The sequence below is a fragment of the Tachypleus tridentatus genome, chromosome 12, assembly GCF_004210375.1.
Source record: "Tachypleus tridentatus isolate NWPU-2018 chromosome 12, ASM421037v1, whole genome shotgun sequence".
Lineage (NCBI taxonomy): Eukaryota > Metazoa > Arthropoda > Merostomata > Xiphosura > Limulidae > Tachypleus > Tachypleus tridentatus.
In genome coordinates, this window is record NC_134836.1 from 20,268,054 (window position 1) to 20,287,001 (window position 18,948).

The 18,948-nt window shown below is 35.7% G+C and overlaps 1 pseudogene across 1 annotated transcript in view; it reads right to left on the reverse strand.

Moving 5' to 3' along the window:
* LOC143235100 (glutamate receptor-interacting protein 2-like) overlaps positions 1–14,578 on the reverse strand; it is a 55,215-nt pseudogene extending 40,637 nt beyond the window's left edge. Inside the window, exon 1 of the transcript XR_013018916.1 lies at positions 13,741–14,578. The product of XR_013018916.1 is annotated as a glutamate receptor-interacting protein 2-like (transcript). The remainder of the gene's footprint in view (positions 1–13,740) is intronic.
* Between the last annotated feature and the right edge of the window lie 4,370 nt (positions 14,579–18,948).

Sequence of the window (18,948 nt, forward strand, 5' to 3'; positions counted from 1 at the left end):
ATAGATTCGGGGTTCATCTCTCCAACTCTGATATCCAGAGCTCTAACACAGAGCCAGCCCTTGTCCTCACGTTAATTATGCTACTATCATAATCATATGCTGTACTTTGTACTAAAACGTAGAATAAATTAAAAAGTTTGAATTCTTACTGCGCATCATAGTCAAATATTCTGAAGTTTCTAAGACAAATTACTAAGATTAATGTCAAAGTTACTGAGCAAACCTTTTGAACGTTCGTACAAGCGTATTTGTATTTATTTGCATTAACGCATTAACTACTGTACACTTGTCCCGGCATGGCCAAGCGTGTTAAGGCGTTCGACTCGTAATCCGAGGGTTGCGGGTTTGAATCCCAGTCGCACCAAACATTCTCGCCCTTTCAGCCGTGAGGGCGTTATAATGTTACGGTTAATTCCACTATTCGTTGGTAAAAGAGTAGCCCAAGAGTTGGCGTTGGGTGGTGATGACTAGCTGCCTTCCCTCTAGTGTTACACTGCTAAATTAGGGACGGCTAGCACACATAGTTCTAGAGTAGCTTTGTGCGAAATTCAAAACAAACAAACAAACAAACAAACCGTACACTTGTACAAACATACCACTTAGGGGCGTGATAACACCGTCACTATGATACAGACGAGAAAAGGAATGACGTTTCATGCCTGTTAACGATGAACATGGGGCAATTTTATTAGCATAACACAAATTCTTATACCGTCAAACTAATTACATATTTGATTTTATAATCTTAAACTATTACGAAGTTTCGTATTAAGCATGTATGTCATGAAGTGAAGAGAAATGTGTTATCTTAAATTCCATAAGAAAACTTATAAATGATAAACTTTAGACTTTTGTTTTGACCAATAATAGTTCTTATCCGTCAAGTTATTCATACCCTGTTTGATAATAACATCTAATGAAACTCTCTCTACATACATATTTAAAAACGGTTGGTATGGGTAGAGAAAGCACTCAAAGAGAATCGAACAACGTTTCAACCTTCTTCTGACGATGACCGAAGAAGGTCGAAACGTTGTTCGCTCCTCTATTAGTGATTTCTCTACCCATATCAGCCGTTTTTAAATATATAAATTTCTCTACGAGTGGGTTTTCTCGTCTTCACGGATTATTCTCTCTACATATATATTTGTCCAGTACCAGTTCTCATTAGTCAAGTTTTTGATACCCTGTGTCATAATGACATCGGATGGAAACTATACGTAGACTTCTATTTATACCAATAACAGTTCTATGAGCCAACTGCGTGATAATTCCGTCCAATGAAACTATGTATAGATTTCTGTTTCGTCTAATAACTGTTCTCATTTGTCAAGCTACTTTTACCTTATGTGATAATTCCATTCAACGGAAATTCTATATAGATTTTTGTTTGGTCCACTATCAGTTCTATCAGCCAAGGTGATATCCTGTGTGACAATGCCATCCAATGAAAACTTTGTATGGATTCCTACTTTGACCAATAACAGTTCTATCAGTCAAGTGTGTGATAATTCCATCCAAGGAAGCTCTGTATAGACTTTCGTTTCGTCCAATAACAATTCCCATCAGCCAAGCTATTTATGCCTTCTGTGACACTGCCATATAATATAAAACTATTTTGTATAGAATTATGTTTTGACCAATAGCAGTTCTTATCGACCAAGCTAGTAATACCATACATTGATAATATCATCTAACGAAACCCTGTATATATATTTGTGTTCGTTTGTATTTATTTCTTACGCATATTTACATGTTTTAATTATAAAATAATCCTTAATCAGACACTTCCTAAAACACCAACTAACCTAAAGAGGCTTTTGTTTCTAACACTGAGACGTAACGACCATTTATATTTTACCTGATCATTGGCTATCAACAACGTTACTCATAGAGAATCATTACATAAAACACGTAACGTTGATTTCATTTGATCACAATGCTGTCTCATATTAGTCATTCTGTTAAACACGTTTACAAGCTATAGTTTTAACTAGCTTCAGGTTCACCAGACAAGACAGGTCCGACTGAACCCAGAAACTCGCTACAGTTCCTAGAATTGTAAATGTTGTCAAAATAGAACCAACAGCCGAAAGTAATTTTACAAATAGAATGTTTTGTTCCTTTCACTTTAATACGTACATTATTGCTGATAATTTCTCTGTAAACAAACTGCTGTGCACTAGAATACACACAATTATTGAAATAGGTCACGTAATGTGTAAATGTGTTGGTAGACGCGCGTGCGTGCTTGAAAACACTGCCAACTTGTCATATGACAAACGTATTATTGCACACAAACTTGCTAATTTTAGTAACTTAGGTTAGGTGAAGTCACGCGTCTACACAATAAAATTGATCAAAATGGCACAACGCACAGAAAACAAACATTCTACAGTTCTTTTTGCCACATCATCTCACATGTAATCTAATCAAGAATTGCAGAGAAAACAGTCAAACATTCTACAGTTCTTTTTGTCACATCTCACATGTAATCTAATCAAGAACCGCACAGAAAACAATCAAACATTCTACAGTCCTTTTTGCCACACCATGTTACATGTAATCTAATCAAGAACTGCACAGAAAACAGACAAACTTTCTACAATAGTTCTTAGGCAGATACTAATAAAAAAAGCTAACAAGACAATTTAACTTCCTGTTTTTGGCTTAATTTTATACTCAAGTATGAATTACATTTAATGTGTACGGCAAAAACACAACCACACAATTATTTTCATTCTTTCTTGTAGAAACGAAAATAATTACTACATGACAGAAACCCAGGCTTAAGACTGTTTTCAAACATGCAGAACTAGATAAAATAAAACTAGAAAAAGTTTTTAAAATTGTGTTAAAAATCCCATAAAAAATAAGAACATACAAGTCGTTTCATATTATTTACAACGTATCTAAACATACATGTCACGCCTAACAATTTTTATTTTATCCTTTATTTTAAATAGAATTGTCGTTACATAGCTTATTTACGCTATGTACAATATTTTCTTTATAACTTTTATATAATAGTACAATACTATCTTTGTCAAGTTTATTTGTTGTGTCTGAGATGTTTTTTGTAATATTTCTGTCGTATAAATTTTTTTAAAATTCATTTTTATATTGATGGCATAAAACCAAACATTATAAAGAGCTGAAGTATCGTATACTCTGTAATTTATATGTACTCCTGGAGATTAGTTCCACATACGTACAAGTAATTAACCGCACAGATGAAGGAAACGGAGAAGTATTAGGGGCAAATGCCCCCAATTTTGAGCCGGTAGAGAAGTACTTTTTTGAATAAGAAACAGTTTGTTTTGTTTTGAATTTCACGCAAAGCTACATGAGGGCTATCTGCGATAGCCGTCCCTAATTTAGCAGTGTAAGACTAGAGAGAAGGCAGCTAGTCATCACCACCCACCGTCAACTTTTGGGTTACTTTTTTACCAACGAATAGTGGGATTGACCGTCAAATTATAACGCACCCAAAGCTGAAAGGGCGAGCATGTTTGGTCTGACGGGGATTAGAACCCGCGACCTTCGGATTACGAGTCGAATGTCTTAACTACCTGGCCATGCCGGGCCTAATAAGGAACAGAGAGACTGATAACCTGTGCACAACTATTATGGAAATTCGCTGTTCCCGTTTTGAATTCAACAGTCTCGGATAATATAGCAAACAAATGTGCCCGCTCCCTAACTCACCCTACTTCAATACATACATTCTGTCGCCTATGATTATATCGCACAGTTTCCTCACTGGCAAAGACATGGAAGCACAATACTATTAATTTCGAAACGTATTAAACTGTGGTATAAAACTCGACCTGTCTTACGTTTTAAGACATTGGTTAAAAAAGGAAAGACAACCATGTCAAACTAGACGTTTCGGTAATGAAATAGCGTGCACATCCAAGCTCTTTAAAACATATTGGAATTCCAAAGAAAAAAAACATTAACAACATATTATTATTACTCAGTAAAATGACGGTGAAAGCCATAATCTTATTAATTTCATATCTTGTCAATTATACCTGTTACAAATAAAACAAAAAGCTTTTTTTTTTATTTAATGCTACGGCATATTAAAAAGAAAGAGCACACATCAACTTTTAAGATATTTTTACAAGACAATGTGCGCGTTATCCACCTACTCATAGATTTAAATGTTGAAAGCGCATTAAAAATATACTTGTGAAAACATAAAACGACAAATCACCATGCTTATACTTGTTAATTTAACAGTGAAATGAAAGTAAATAAGCTCTTGCCAAGCAAACAAACAAAAAAAGGACATTTTGGAAATGTTTTCAGAAACGACATGACTGAATAAAAATAAAGCATGAATATGTTATAAAGTGAAGCTTACTTTTCAACCAAACCAGATTTAAGGAGGAATTAGATTAAAGAAAACTAAAGCAGCTTAACAAAACTTAGCTATAATAGGTTGAAAAATTAAGCACTTAAGAGTTTTTGCTTTTATTTTTTACATATCTTCACAATGGACTAGCTGCGCTGTTACTTGTCACATGAACCGAACTTGCGGTTCTAGTATTACAAGCCCTAAAGTTTATCATTGAGATAATCACAGGACAGTACCTTATCAACTCTTCATAAATGTGTTAAAAATGTTACGATTTTCTACAGTTTTCTAACACCTAAGTAAACAGCAAAAGGAAGTGGTTGTGTTAAATGATGGAGAGAGACAGAAAAAAATGGATAAATAAGTTATATCTATCTATCATCACTCTTTCTGGGAATAAAAACAGAATTAAAAGTGTCTAAACAAACAAACTTTATCAAGAATGACGTTGCACACACACACTAATTGCGTCAAATTCTATAATCACCCCTTTGACGTCGTGGTAGTTTGGCGTTTTTTTACAGTACAATGATTTAAAAGTCAGTTTACTGTTAGAGTAAAACAGTTTCACACAGAGTTGATCCTACTGAAAATGGAAAACGCGAGTTGTAACTAAACGCATGATACAAAGGGAAAATTATCATTATACACCATTCTTGCTTCCTCATTTCGTGCCCAGTCAAACCAGTAATGAGTTCGTTTGTTTTACACAATGAAATACTGAGGTCTCTGTTTGTTGTTAACCACAAAGACACGTGGGCTAGTTGTGCTCGGCCAAACGAGTTTTGGTGTTCAAAGCCTTCAGACGTACCCTACGGCCACGAGTATGAAACATTTTAACGTTCTAGATACAATCGTACTATAATTGCTTTGATTATAATGCTGATAACAGAGCTATCCAAAAATACACAGTTGGTGTTAGGCTTATTAGAAATAATTAGAGTTACAAATAAGTTGTTGAGAAAAATCAGATAAAAACTACTTCACAAACTTTTCCCTAATATAATGATAAAATAAATAAAAAAGGAAAGAACAAATGATGTATTCATTTTTCATAACTTATTTTTCAAAACTTAATCTAAGTTTTACTGTTATTTTCAATATTGGTACATTTCATTTTATCTCTATACTAAATAGGAAAAAATGGTCGACTTCAAAACTTTTTATCATTGGTGTTTAATGAATATCATAATTAAGTAGTTGATGAAAGCGCTCATGTTATATGGTTTTTATTTCATCTATATCACTCTTGAACTTACGTGTTCTTTTACCATCACGAATAATTAAGTAGTTTTAACCACTCCTATTTTAAACACAGATATATCAGCTCTTATGGTGTAACACAAACCACACTTTCCGCCTCACGTGAGAACTATCAAAGTGTAACTTACAGATTACAAGACATTTTTGTTTGGCGTTTTATGACATTAAAAGCAACGTTAACCCATTTCTATTCTTCAACACAAAATATATAACCTATTATACTATATTGTATAACACACCACACTTGCCTCTTTACGTAGTAACTACCAACATAAACTGTGTTTACAGTTACATATTACATCACACTTTTCAGCTGTGTTTGTTGTAGATTAAAACAATGTTATCTCCATTAAATATTTTATAGTACTTACTGCCATTAAGTTGGTAAACTTAAGCCCTAATTTTATCTCTTCTGTAAAAACAAACCGATGGTAACAATTTTCAGATTAACTGCCCAGATCGTTTTTCTATATAAGAAAAAAGTGCTAAGCAAAATATAACCATATATTGTGAATTACAGCTGCGAGTACCTACAATAAGACAAGAAAGCCTCAATAAACGGAAGTAAGTGTACCAACCACATGAGAAAATCACGGTAAATATCAATAAACAATGAGAAAACACGGCAAACGAGAGTACCAAAAACCACCCAAGAAATCCGCGACAAATGAGAGCACTAACAAACACCTGTAACAAACTGAAGTACAAACAGTCGAATCTTCCTCCGGGAAAAAAATTATATATACACACACACACACACGCAAGTTATCAAAATACCCCTATTACACATGGCATCTTTAAAATTTGGTAATCATGGAGAAAGAAGACTCTAGAAGTGAGAATGTAAGTGTTAAGATAACGCCGGCTTCATTAAAACATGGAATATTTATTACCTATCATCACTTTATTCAGAAAATATAGTTTTGGTTAAGGAATAAATACTCAGACCCCTTGGTGACGTCATAAGTTTTGCTACTTGCGCAAATTTTGCCTACTTGGCTTACTTAGTTCACACAAAGACAGTTTTCTTCTTTGTACTGTTTCATACTTTTTGTAATCTCTAAGCCTGATTTCTAATTTCTCGTTCTTTACGAAACCATGTTAAACTATGAGGTGAGCCACTGCTATTTCACTTGCTGCCAAATTGAAAAAAGAGAATTGCAGCCAGGAGGTTAGGTTATTGAAAACTGTTTGTTTTTGAATTTCGCGCAAAGTTACACGAGGGCTGTCTGCGCTAGACGTCCCTAATTTAGCAGTGTAAGAATAGAAGGAATGCAGCTAGTCATCACCACCGACAGCCAATTCTTGGGCTATTCTTTTACCAACGAATAGTGGGGTTTTCTTTGATAGATTGTTTAGGCAGAATATTCATGATAAAACTTTGCAGAATGGACAGCAACTGTCTGTTGTTGAGACACAAGTGTAGAGGATGACGTTTCGAAAGTCTTCCGCCTTTCGGCTTTTCGTCTTCAAGACGGAAAACTTTCGAAACGTCATCTTCTACGCTTGTGTCTCCACAACAGACAGTTGCCGTCCATTCTACAAAGTTTTATCATGAATAGTGGGATTGCTTGAATAATATTACGCCCCCAGGGCTGAAAGGGCGAGCATGTTTGATGTGATGGGAATTCGAACCCGCGGCCTGCGTATTGCGAGTCAAATGCTTTAACCACCTGGCCATGCGGGGCATATTTCAAACTTAATCCAGTCAAATACCCCGAAAGGAACGTAAGGGTTCTCTAGATTTGAATGAGACCAGTCTTATTTTGAATTAAAGTCTAATAAATAGCTGAAATACAGCGTTTCACTGTTTTGACTAAAAATATAAAACGTTGTGTTTCCATTACTTATTAAATTTTAAGCATTACACAAGTTCCAATCATTCATCTTTGAGTTATTTCAACAACAACAAAATAAAGACAAAACACCGCCATCCCTCTTACCCTTTTCATTTGTCAAAATTATATTTATTAATATTTATTAATAACTGCGAGACGGAAAAAAATAACAAAACGGCATTCCTCTTCTCTAACTTTTTTTTCTTGAATATTTACCATTTTTATTTTAATAATTTTCAAAATAAAAGCTAACAGTTTGTTCAAACAAAATGTTTTTATATTTCAATGAATACGGATTTTGGATAAGTTATAGCCCAGAAAATTCCTGTTCTAATGACACCAAACACAGGTATTTTTTTTTCGGTCGGGCGCTATTTTTAGGTGTTTCAGCCACAACAAGCTTACCAAAACATAACTAACTGACTTATGCTTTCATGTGTTTTCGAGTCAAATGTGTTATAAAAACAAACACGGAGAGTCATAGTCAGAGTATTTCACTGGTGAAAAAGCGAAATATTTAAATGAATAGTATTTTTATAGATTGAACGCATGGTAGAATTAGTGTACCGTGTGTATACTGTATTAAAATCTGTCTCATTCAAGTGTAATAACAATAACTCGCATGCTTATTGTACAAAAACATATCAAACTGCCCTGTATGTGTGGATCTATAGATCTCACATCACATACTTAATACATTTCTCCTTGAATGTGTACTGTATTAAACACGATACACTCAATTGTTAAGTTAAATACTCTCCCGTGTTTATTGTGTTAAAACACGATACACTCAATTGTTAAGTTAAAGAATCTCACGTGTTTATTGTGTTAAAACACGGCATAAAATATTTCGGTTTACTAAGCTGTCACATGTCACAGAAATTAAAGTAGGTCACGTGAAAAACGTGTCACATCTTAATAAGAAGTTTCATAATTTTAAACGTTTACTTAGAAAAAAATCTAACAGTTCAATGTACAGTTAAAGAAATTAACATGTCTACTGCGCTAAAATGTCATATTTCAGCGTGGAATTACAGTCTTTCACGTGTTTCTTGTGCTAAACATGTTAACACGTAAAAGTATAATTTCCCATATGCTTACTTTGCGAAATCATGTTACACTTCACTGTAAAGTTGAAGTAGCTCAAGTGTTTACTGTGCTAAACTATGATATACTTCATTTGTAACTGCATAATCTCGAGCGTTCACTGCAACACATTTCAACGTGGAGTAAGATTCCCACATGTCTTATGTGATCAGATATGTAAAACTTCATTGTGGAATGATAACACTTTGCATGTCTACCGTACTAATACATTATACACTTCACCGTATAGCTACATAACTTATCGTGAATACTGTTGTTAAAACATGTCATACTTCATTCTGGAGATAAGGAATACTACGTGTTTGCCGAGCTAAACATGCCACATTTTACTGCGAAGATACGTGAAAACTGCGTTAAAACAATATAGACATCACTCTGGGGTAAGAGCATCTCCTGTGTCAACTGTACTAAAACATGTTAAAATTCTTTATGGAATTACAGAATTTCATATGTTTATTCTGTTAAAACACGTTACACTTCACTGTGCTAAAACTCCTAACACTTCACTGTGGAAGTAGAGAATCTCACGTGTTTACTGTGATAAAACATGTAATACTCCACAGTGGACGTAGAGAATCTCACGTGTTTACTGTGCTAACACTCACAACACTTCACTGTGGACGTAGAGAATCTCACGTGTTTACTGTGCTGACACTCACAACACTTCACTGTGGAAATAGAGAATCTCACGTGTTTACTTATTGTGCAAAACTCGTAACACTTCATTGTGGAGATAGAGAACCTCACGTGTTTACTGTACTGAAACTAATAACACTACACTTTGGAGGTAGAGGATCTCCTGTATTTACTGTACTGAAACTAATAACACTGCACTTTGGAGGTAGAGGATCTCCTGTATTTACTGTACTGAAACTAATAACACTGCACTTTGGAGGTAGAGGATCTCCTGTATTTACTGTACTGAAACAGGCTACACTTAATCGTGGAGTTACACGATCTCATATGCATCCTGGGATTATTGATGAAAAGTAACACCCACATTTTTGGTACTTGTATTTAGCAACTTAGAAACCGAACTAACAAAACGGTAAACTGTTATTTACATGTTTACTGTTCTGAAACTTGCCCCTCATTTTAACAGCTGAAAGAACAGTTTTTTTTTTAAATGTTGTGATACCAGTTGAATTAATCATGTCTGATTAGTAACTACATTGTTATAATCGTATCTGCTGAAACAAACAAACTGTTTGTTAAAAATATATACAAGAATAACAACTGTCAATCTTGAAACGTAACAAGGTAATTACTGGTGTTTCCCCACTTCCTGTGCATACTTCTGCTGCTACTTTGAGATAAAGTGTATTTACCGATTCTTACCACAACCACTTCAAACAACCGTATTTTACCCTTCTTATCTTTTGTATCACATGCCGCATACGTTTTGTTCTTCGTGTCAGATTGCTTAATATCTCAAAAAGTCGTTTATTCAGTGAATGCATACATTTTTAAAAGAGGCGTTGTTTCTCAAATGTCTTTATAAAGAGACAGCATTTTTTCGTAATCTACTATAGAAGACTTTTTTCTTGTTTCATGCTTATTATAGTTATCAATATTATCCATTAGTATAAAACGTTAGGGTTTTATAGAACACGGTAGCCTAGTTTGCAATATATTAATTAATATTTTGGTTAAACAACACCTTGTGGGTACGTGGTTCAAACAGCTAGCTCAGAAAACTCTATCTTTTTTGAAGTGCAGACCAAAGGGAAAGTAGCATTCAACAGTGTCCACCAGTAAATGGCACTTATGACTCTTTGAACTGAATAATGGGATTGACTGGCACTCTTATGATGTATTTACACTGAAAATGAGGAGCGTGTTCAGCGGCATTAGAGCTCGAACCTTAGACATTCTCATCCGCATCACAGTACATTAATCACTAAGCTACTCGAAGTCGAGCTAACATTTGGTAAAGAACAGCACAAGTAACATAACTGAACTCTGGAGATTTAATATCAGCCGAAAGTTTAAACAAGCTGAAAATCAAAGGAAATTATTAGACAAAATACTATTTATATATACACGCATGCTGTTGTGACAGTCAACATTTAGTCTTTACTTTACACGCATGCTGTTGTGACAGTCAACATTTAGTCTTTACTTTACACGCATGCTGTTGTGACAGTCAACATTTAGTCTTTACTTTACACGCATGCTGTTGTGACAGTCAACATTTAGTCTTTACTTTACACGCATGCTGTTGTGACAGTCAACATTTAGTCTTTACTTTACACGCATGCTGTTGTGACAGTCAACATTTAGTCTTTACTTTACACGCATGCTGTTGTGACAGTCAACATTTAGTCTTTACTTTACACGCATGCTGTTGTGACAGTCAACATTTAGTCTTTACTTTACACGCATGCTGTTGTGACAGTCAACATTTATTCTTTACTTTACACGCATGCTGTTGTGACAGTCAACATTTATTCTTTACTTTACACGCATGCTATTGTGGCAGTCAACATTTATTCTTTACTTTACATGCATGCTGTTGTGACAGTCAACATTTATTCTTTACTTTACACGCATGCTATTGTGACAGTCAACATTTATTCTTTACTTAGCACGCATGCTGTTGTGACAGTCAACATTTATTCTTTACTTAACACGCATGCTGTTGTGACAGTCAACATTTATTCTTTACTTAACACGCATGCTGTTGTGACAGTCAACATTTATTCTTTACTTAACACGCATGCTGTTGTGACAGTCAACATTTATTCTTTACTTAACACGCATGCTGTTGTGACAGTCAACATTTATTCTTTACTTAACACGCATGCTGTTGTGACAGTCACTATTTATTCTTTACTTAACACGCATGCTGTTGTGACAGTCACTATTTATCAGATTCACTGAGAAAGTTACAAGTTAAGGTGGTGACCTTAAGTAACAGCTGCACAAATTGAGATTACATTGATAACCTTAACTAGTAGGAGTACAAATACTGCGGTTAAGTTTGTTTGTGCCACCTTGAGAGGATAAACGAATAAGCAATGAAGTGAGTTTGATGACACTAATGGTTGATATATAAAGAATTAGTCGTACCTTGTAAGAACTATTTCGTTTGTTAATTTGACAATACATGAGTGCCGCCTAACTGCTTGTAGCCGTATATGCACACCACATGCATATTTAGCACAAAGCGAATCAAAATTATCATGCGACAAAAAGTCTGTATATGTGAATCTACTTATAACTGTAAAACACCTGGAACGATTGTCACCAAACTTGGTATGTAGCCTTAGAACCCCACCTCCCCGTAGAGACACGAATATTTCGAATCTAACTCCATATTTCTTCTCCGTGTGTTGACAGGTACATCAGCTTGTCCCTAATCATTCGACGATGCAATGCTGTCACGAGTAGATGTATGATAAGAGGAAAGATATTCGTATAGCGAGATAACAACTTAGAATCAAAGAATACAAAATATAGAACAAAGGTGTGTCTACTCTATTTCATAGCTGTGGAAGTTTTCTCCCAATAGAGAGTTTAGGACAGAAACGAGTTTCGAAACTATTTCAATCTGGATTAACACTTTCATCCATAAAATTAAAGCTATAGTTATAAAAAGAGGGCCCTCTGACTCGCAAAAAAATAATTATGGTGAAGCTGGGCATGTCTCCTGTCATCGATTATGATAGCAAAGGATGATGTAGAGTTGTATAATGTTTATAAGTCAAACACTCAAAGTTCTAACGACATCTCAACACCGATGGCAGTTTTTTTTTTTTTTTATGAGAAAGACGACGAAAGAAACTTGAATGTCAATAACACCATTCAATTTGCCAAGTTACTCCCTCACCCAAATGCAACTTTAATAGATATTTTACCCTTTAGGTAGATTAATAATAGTTTTGGAAGCCAGGTGCAGAGAATAATCTGTAAAAACTCTGGACTAATATTGGCCTTGCTGTCCCTCCACAGAAACTGTTATCATAGCATCGGGTGGCGCTACAAGTCTATAACAGTTAATCGATCAAGAAGTTCAAAGGGCAATACGAAAACAAAATATTCTTCTTTAAAAGTACGATTAAGTCCTAGCATTCAGTACAGGTTCTAAGAGCAAACGTATCATCTACAATCATTAATATATAGGAACTGTAGATCTGAACACGAACACAGTGCACTTCTTTGTTTGTTTGTTTGGAATTTCGCACAAAGCTACTCGAGGGCTATCTGTGCTAGCCGTCCCTAATTTAGCAGTGTAAGACTAGAGGGAAGGCAGCTAGTCATCACCACCCACCGCCAACTCTTGGGCTACTCTTTTACCAACGAAAAGTGGGATTGACCGTCACATTATACGCCCCCACGGCTGGGAGGGCGAGCATGTTTAGCGCGACGCGGGCGCGATCACTTCTTTGTACTGCTAATATGGATTAAAGGTTACAATGCTTAATATCAGTATTACTGAGCAACAAGAACTACCAGTAGTAAATTATTGGTAGCTAGATATATATAAAAGGGCAGGAGTTCTACTTTGTGTGTAATTAAAAGAGGTACGTCTAATTATAAAACCAGCTTGTATGTTTAAAATAATATACAAAAATTACATGTAAATATACCAAATATATTTTTGTGACTCAGATATGCCTGTTAGCCATATAAACGCAACTGATAAGTGATTAGTAATAATTAACATATTAATTGCATCAAATGAAGCCCAATGTGTCCATATGATTCAACAGTCACAGCTTTATTAAAGTTTACTTGACGAGCTCCGACATGTAACAAAATTTACCGTTCCACCACCGCTCACTGGAGTTGCGATTCTAAACTAGGAACAGATGACAGCGTTGATACATATGTACATATTCAATATGATTTAAATATAATATTACGGATGATGATAAACTGGGAGCACGTGGCTCTGATGACAACATGAAATGGGTCGTTGCCGTTCAATGAAAAAATATGAAGAGGGTTCTTGTAGAAATAACTCATAGCTTGAAGTGTGTTTTAATACATAGTTTAACCTACCCTAGACTTGACCTCGTTACTGTAAACAATGGTTTAATAACAAGTTTAATAAGCTAATAGCTACTTCGAAATCATGACGTAAGCCAAGTAATTATCTATTTCAGATCTAGGTGATTACAGATGAACACAACTCTTACTATAAACTGTTTTTCCACTCACCATCCTTATTGGCCCACTGGCCACAAATAGTACATGGCTGAGGTTTGCAAGGCTTGACACACAGTTCGAAATACCTCCACACCATATCTGACCATTGATCTAATGTTTCCAGCAGGCAACAGAGTAGTAGGTGCGTTCATGTGCGACTGGAATGACTGATACTGTTGACGTTATAGCAGAAGAAACAAAGTACAACCTAAAAATTCTGAGAAACGTTTGCATACAAACTTACTTTTAATGAAACACTTATTCCGATGTTATATACAATCCCGTGCCTTACAAATGATGTTCTTTTGCTACGAATGATCCAAAGGGATTTTAAAATGTGGGAATTAATTCCAATAGTTCGATAAAACTAAAACCGTTCGCGATAACATCCAGTTCTGTTGTCCCCACTTGTTGATGGGATCGAACATTTTAAGCAGCATACCTCGTCAATGCAGTAGAAATACGTCATATCCGGTTTAAAAGAGCCATCCACGCAAGATGAAACTAGACGATAAGTCTTCTGAGGTTTTTTACATCACTTCTGTACTCCGCTGCATACTTAGCCCGGTTTCTCAGCTTATTGGCACGTTTAAAAGACTATATGAGATGCGCGTGCTCATTGGTACCTCTGCATCCGATATCCATCTGTGACGTTGCCGCCTATCAACAGGCTTATCGAGAAGTCGTAATATGCGAGTTGAAAGTAAAAACTGTCCAAGGTCATCCTTCGAACGTTTACGGTACTAAATATCACATAATCCACAACTCGGGAATTGAGGCACATCAAATCCAAGGCTGACCAGAAACGAGAAACTACACTGGATATATCTTACTTACAACTGCGCAAGAGCAGAACGCAGTAGGGCGCGCTCTTCCAAAAGTTCTATTTCGTCCTCTACGCGAGAAGAAGCAAACAAGACTTGCATGACACCTGGAGATAAAGAAGTAACGCAAATTTAAAGTGATGTGGAAAACATTTACTAGCTCATGCAAACACTTCTAAACAGGGCATCGCTTGATTTTCTTTTATTTAAAAAATTGACTTCTTGAGCAAGTTCCCACGTGCAAAGCTTAAAGTGACCTTCTACCCTTGCTATCCGATTCGACAATACAAATTAGTCCTTCGTCTCTTTGTGGATTTTGCGCGAAGCTACACGAGAGCTATCTTCGCTAGCCGTCCCTGATTTAGCAGTATAAGATTAGAAGGAAGACATCTTGTCATCACCACCCACTGCCAACTCTTAGACAACTCTTTTACAAACTAATAGTGAGAATAACTTCCACATTATAACGCCCCACGTCTGAGAGGGCGAGCATGTTTGGTGTAACGAGGAGTTGAACCCGCGAGCCGCAGATTGCAAGTCGAGCGCCCTAACCACCTGGCCATGCCAGGCCAACTAGTCCTTCGATTTGATGAATTGAGATTTTTCTTAATAAACAGACAGATAACTTACAGAAAAAGACAGTCAGTTCATTAGAGAAAAACAATATAACCCATTATGTCCGTTACACATAACTTAAAATGAGTAGAAAGTGCAAGAAGATAAAAATACTGAAGAATTTGATTAAACTACATATGTGACTAACTGATCTATTTGTTAACTTTTACAGGCATGACGAACACACAGTTTAATTATTCTCAAATGTAGCAACATAAATCTAATTATGTCCAAGATTTGTTTGTTTTGAATTTCGCGCAAAGCTACACGAGAGCTGTCTACGCTAGCCGTTCCTAATTTAGCAGTGTAAGACGAGAAGGAAGGCAACTAGTCATCCCCACCCAACACCAAGTTTTAGGCCACTCTTTTACCAACTAATAGTGGGATTGACCGTAATATTATAACGCCCCACGGCTGAAAGTGCAAGAATGGTTGGTATGACGGGGATGATTCGAACCCGCGAACTGAGGGCCCCTTTTTTTTCCTTATTTATTCACTCTCATAGACAGAGTATAAGGAGAAACACATCAGTGTTTCAAACTCGTCATGATAATGACTGTATTTATCTGGCTAATAAAGAAATATTAATTTGTACACTTGAGATACATACACAGAAAATTACAAATCAACAAAACAAAAATTCAAATTATTACCAAACACATTAATATTAAGATGAACCTGACTAGTCAAGGATTAATGCAAATTGTCTGGATTTTGATTTAGATACTGAAGATGTAATCTGTAGGATTCTCAAATGTTTGTCTGTGTCTCTTTTAAACTAAACAATGTTGTTTGCCATTAGTATCATATAACTGACAGTCACTTGGAGTCGGCTTAACATTAACTTTATGGGAAAGAAGAGTATTCTTTATTCACACAAAAGAAACGTTAGGGTGTTCTTTATTCACACATAAGAAGTGTTACAGAGGATTCAGAAACACTGCAATTCTCGGAATTTTCAGTTTTTTACAACAAACAACCGCTCTTTTAAAAGATCACACATTTTCAAAATGAATCAAGCATGACTTGTTGGTTGCTCGGCTGAAGATGAGTAAATCCAGGATTTGGCTTTATCGATATATTGGTGAACATGCCCTGCACTTTTAGAAATGGGAGCGTTATAACAGTGACAATCAATTCCGAGTAAGAGTAGCTGTATAGGTGGCGTATGCTACTGTTTGATTATCCTTCTTGTGATTAGATTAGAAATTTTAAATTACGAATGGTTATGATTGACCGTTGTAGTATCTGGCCAAGTCATTTACAATGCATACGGAACCGTTTTGATTGAAAATATCATTCTAACAATTGATAGACTTTTATCTGGCGATTCTTATTCGAATAAACTTTTAAAGTCACTGCTGACTGATTGTTACATTTACATTTAAAAGACGTGATTGGTCGTCACATAAAGGTGAGGATGGCGTACGATTAATTAGTTTCGTAAGGTTCTCAGATGTTTCTCTTTGATTGAACGTTTCTGATACATTATTTTTGACTAGTAATACAATATGTCGAAAAGAATAACACGATATGGCATGTATATTTAATCCACCATTTTCATAAGTTTTTTTCACGGTTGTATTTTTATTTAATATACAATGATTTTGCTGTTTGTTTCACCTTTTTAAACTACAATAATTAACTCACAAACCTCTTTCCTTTTCTTTTTTTTTTTCCAAGCACCACACATCCCCTACAGTCTCGCTTTGTGTAAGCATGTGCGGTAGGGCCCATTTTACAAAACTTAGTTGACAGTCTAACTTCCGCTGTTGCCCATCAAATTGATGTTCTTTGGTTGGGAAAGAGAAAAAAAACTGCAACATATATGACAAAATATTACTGAGTTATGCTGACGTCAGATTCAGCGACAAATTACATAAAATAATGCTTTAATCATTAAAGACCGGCGGCAGCCTGGCGTAGAATTCTTCCAGAAAGTTCCAATAACCCCATGACTCACCACAGTTAAGAGACATTGGACAACACCGCACATCTACTGCAGTGCGAGTTTCTAAAACAAAATGAAACAGCTTCTTAGCAGAAAGCTACAATTAATTGATATACATCAACAGACAAATTTAACCCAACTTCTACAGTTATTGTGGGAGGGAGGCATTTTGGTTATGTTGAACGTAAAAAAATGTCAATAGTGTAGGTAAATACAGAGTAACTAGCGTGTAGCACAGCAACAATAACTAATCGACTTAGAAGTAGCTCAAACCGCGAAGACACAAAATGGATGCTTTGATTATAAACCATTTCTTTAACCGTAACTTTGTAAGGTGAAAGTCGCACAAAGAATAAACACTCACGTTTGTTTGTTTTTGAATTTCGCGCAAAGCTACACGAGGGCTATCTGCGCTAGCAGTGTAAGACTAGAAGGAAGGCAGCTAGTCATCACCACCCACCACCAACTCTTGGGCTACTCTTTTACCAACGAGTAGTGGGATTGACCCCACGGCTAAAAGGGTGAGCTTGTTTGGTGCTACCAGGATTCGAACCCACGACCCTCAGATTACGAGTCGAACGCCTGGGACATGGCGGGCCAAAAACTCACACGTTACGTCTACTGTTTGCTCTATTTGTAAGTCACGTAATTCTAAGATTGTTGTTGTTTTGAATTAAGCACAAAGAAGCTACACAATGGGCTATCTGTGCTCTGCCCACCACGGGTATCGAAACCCGGTTTTTAGCGTTGTAAATCCGCAGACATACCGCCGAGCCACTGGGGGGACGTAATTCTAAGAACCAATGAGTGAAAACAAGAGAGAGTATGTTACAACCAGACTTTTAGAGTAAGAATTAAAAACGCAACGTTATTTCTTCTATTTATAATTTATTACTGCTTATTTATTTACTATTTCATCTAACATTACTACTAATGCAAAAATCAGAGAACCACCAGAGGACAGCATGTTTCAATTCCAATAAGAATAGCTACTAAAAATTGAAAAAAGGATAGTAACAAGTCCATGACTTTTTTTTAACGTACTGGAAAACAAAATTTGAATCACAAACACAAAAGACCTGTTTTTCAAACGAATAACGTTTTTAGTTGAATATACAAACTATACTTTGAAATAATCGTAATATTTAATAATATTCTATATTAGAAAAATGAAAACGTCGCAAGGCTTAGAGTATGCAATCAGATGAAAAACAGTGATTTAATTTTTCAAGAGATTATCTGAAGATTTCACTAAATTAATTTTATTTATTCAAGTTCATTTTACGAAAATGAACACAAAGACTTAATAATTGTTTGTTGGTAAGCGCAAAGTCACACAGAAAGTTATCTGTGCTATGTTGGAAGAAGACCTGATTGACAACAGTTGTTTGGAATCAAATCACTAAAAGATAAATCACGTGAACTGATATGATTACGAATCTCACCGAATTTGCCTAGATTCGAGTTGTCCAATATCCTCTCAATAAACTTTTAATATGAAATCAGCGATGATTACTTATGTCATTAATATTATTCTAAATCTTCCACACAAAATTACAATTGATTTTAAGGCGCATGGTACTGGCGTTTTACACCAGAATTCACCTTATATAATACAATAGCTAAACGATCACGTCAGAGACCCAAAGGCTCAGGTGTAGCCGTCCCTGATTTAGAAATACCGGTCTAAAGGACAGCATGCACCCAGAAGCACCTGTCACCTACAGGGCACTCTTACCCAATTAGTGAAATTATCTGTCACTTTTATAAAGCATTCGGAGCTGAAAATTCGGATCATGTTTAGTATAATATCACGGGCTCGAACCTTGA